Source organism: Etheostoma cragini, chromosome 3 (genome assembly GCF_013103735.1).
Source record: "Etheostoma cragini isolate CJK2018 chromosome 3, CSU_Ecrag_1.0, whole genome shotgun sequence".
NCBI classification, from domain to species: Eukaryota; Metazoa; Chordata; class Actinopteri; order Perciformes; family Percidae; genus Etheostoma; species Etheostoma cragini.
The window spans coordinates 10,400,276-10,403,067 of NC_048409.1; the positions used below are offsets into that span (position 1 = coordinate 10,400,276).

A 2,792-nucleotide genomic window follows, 5' to 3' on the forward strand; every position below is an offset into this window, starting at 1 on the left:
CCCTCATTCCCTCCAATCAGACCTGACATACTGGGGGAACCCCCAAAGCCTGACTTCCGGGGTTCCCCTGGGCAGAGTTACGTCATATGTGACGGTGTACACAGACGCGTCCCTCACTGGCTGGGGAGGAATGTGCGAGTCACAGGTGGTGGGAGGGGCCTGGCCTCTTCCCCCACTGCCTCATATAAATTGCCTGGAGCTGTCCACGGTGTTGAAAGTGTTGAAACACTTTACACCAGTGGTGACGGGGAGGCATGTCGTAGTACGGACAGACAACATCACGGCGGCGGCATTCATAAACCGCCAGGGCGGCATACGCTCAGCCCGGCTGTTAGAAGTAGCCAGACGCCTCCTGCTGTGGGCACACAGCCACCTGCTGTCCCTGAAAGCAGTATATATCCCCGGGATTTTGAACCGGGCGGCCGACCTGATGTCGAGGGGGGGGCCCTCCCAGAACGAGTGGAGATTGAATCCCACTATCGTGCAAACGTAATGGAGCAGGTTCGGGGAAGCAGAGGTGGATCTGTTTGCTTCACGAGAGAACACACAGTGCGCACTGTGGTTTTCACTGAGCGCGCAGGACAACCCTCCCCTCGGCGTAGACGCCTTCTCCCACAAACCTTGGCCCAAAACCCTCCTATATGCCTTTCCTCCGGTCCCTCTGATCCCTCGCCTCCTGGAGCGCGTCCAGGAGGAGGGTCTGTTAATTGTTCTGGTGGCACCGGAGCGCACGAGCGCGTACTGGTTCCCAACCCTTGTTCAGTTGCTGGCGGCCCCCCCCTGGCAGATTCCGTGGCGGGGAGACGCACTATCGCAGCTGAACGGTGCAATCTGTCACCCCCCAGTGATAAGTCAGAGACTGTGGGGCTGGTTGCTGAGCGGGAGCTCTTACATAGATTAGGCTTGCCCCCCGCCGTGGTGCGCACCATCCAGGGCTCCAGAGCCCCCTCTACCATGGCAGGCTACGCAGGGCGCTGGTCTGCTTTCCAGCGCTGGTGCACAGAGAGGGACACAGATCCCACATCGTGTTCACTACCTCGTGCTGACGTACCTACAAACTCTGGTGGATAGTGATTTGGCGCCATCTACAGTCAAAGCATATGCAGCAGCCATCTCATCCTGCCACGAAGGGTTCGGTGAGAGGACAGTTTTTGCACATCCCCTGGTGAAGCGTTTCCTGAAGGGTGTAAGGCGTCAAAAACCGGTTGTTCGCCCCCTCGCCACCCAATGGGACCTAACTCTGGTGCTCCGCGCTCTGGGAAAACCCCCCTTTGAGCCTTTGGCTCAGGCTTCGCTCAGAATGCTGTCGCTTAAGACAGCACTTCTCCTCGCCCTAACGTCGGCCAAAAGAGTGAGTGATTTATGTGCACTGTCAGTTTCTCCGTCCTGCCTCTCCATTAGAGGGGACGTGAGCGCAGCCACCTTACAGCCCAACCCCTCCTTCACACCGAAGACTTTAACTAGTTCTTTTCGGTCGAGGGTGTTTTCACTCGAGGGTTTTTTTCCCCCACCTCACGCTAACAGCGCGGAGGAGGCCTCCCACCGGTTGTGTCCGGTGCGCGCTCTGTCTCAATACATTTTACGCACGGCAAATATCAGGAAAACTCAGCAGCTGTTTGTGCATTATCGAGAACACTCCCAAGGATCAGCTCTCTCAAAACAGCGCCTGTCTCGTTGGCTGTGCGAGGCTATTACCCAGGCCTATAGCTCGGAAGGGAAAGAGCCCCCCCAAGACATTCGTGGTCATTGTACGAGGGCTTTGTCAGCGTCTGCAGCTTTATTTAAAGGCATGGCAGTAGCCGACATTTGCGCGGCGGCTTCCTGGGCTTCTCCGTGCCCCTTCATCCGCTTTTATCTGCGAGATATGTCTGAATCTTCCATATCTCATGCGGTTCTGTCCACAATCAGTGACGCGTAATGTCAAGCTGAATGTGTTTAAAAAAATAAATAAAAAATAAAAAAAAACGGATGCCTTGTTTATTGCCAATCTCCTCTACACTTAGTGCCGCAATGACCCTGCTCTACAGTCTCACCTCTCCTGTATCTGGGGTATTTCTAGTGAGACGCAGCTCTTATCTGATTTATTGTCATAATCATGTTGCATGCATGGTGGTAATCATGTCTCTCCGTGACATGCGCGACAGGGTCAATCACGCTTAACCCCCACTGATCATTTTAGGCCTACTACTGCATCATATAGCGGGCCTCATGATCCTTTTCCGGCCACGCCATTGGCAGGGCAGGTTTTGTCAGAAGAATGACTCTGACTAACCTCTGTATATCGTTGCTGGGGCTATGTGGTATATGTTCGGCTTGTTCGACCTTGTGCCGCAGGTGGCATTGACTACATCAGCTTCGCCCTAACCCAATAGCGTAGCCCTTAGAGGGCGAAGCCTATACGAAGTAGAACATAAGTTACGGAGGTAACTCAAGTTTCTATAAGTATAGGCGTAGCCCTCTAAGGTCCGGGCCACCTGCTCCTAGAACATTAGTTGAAGAAAAAGCTGATGTTTTGGGAGTCGAACAACGGGTCCGCTCTGTATTTATGCAGTAAATGCGGACGTAGTTGAGGCCCGAGCTGGACGCTAGGGCGGGAAAGAAATCTTCACGACTGCGCATGCGCGAAGGGATAAACCCAATAGCGTAGCCCTTAGAGGGCTACGCCTATACTTATAGAAACTTGAGTTACCTCCGTAACATACGTTACCGTTCATGTGGTCTAGGACATTCAAAAAATATTAGCATATTTTAGAATTTTAGAACATTAGAATATTTCCCAAATCCCAAAGATT

At 53.2% G+C, this 2,792-nt stretch overlaps 1 pseudogene; it reads left to right on the top strand.

Moving 5' to 3' along the window:
- LOC117942329 overlaps window positions 1-901 on the top strand; it is a 1,777-nt pseudogene extending 876 nt beyond the window's left edge.
- Window positions 902-2,792: the final 1,891 nt, after the last annotated feature.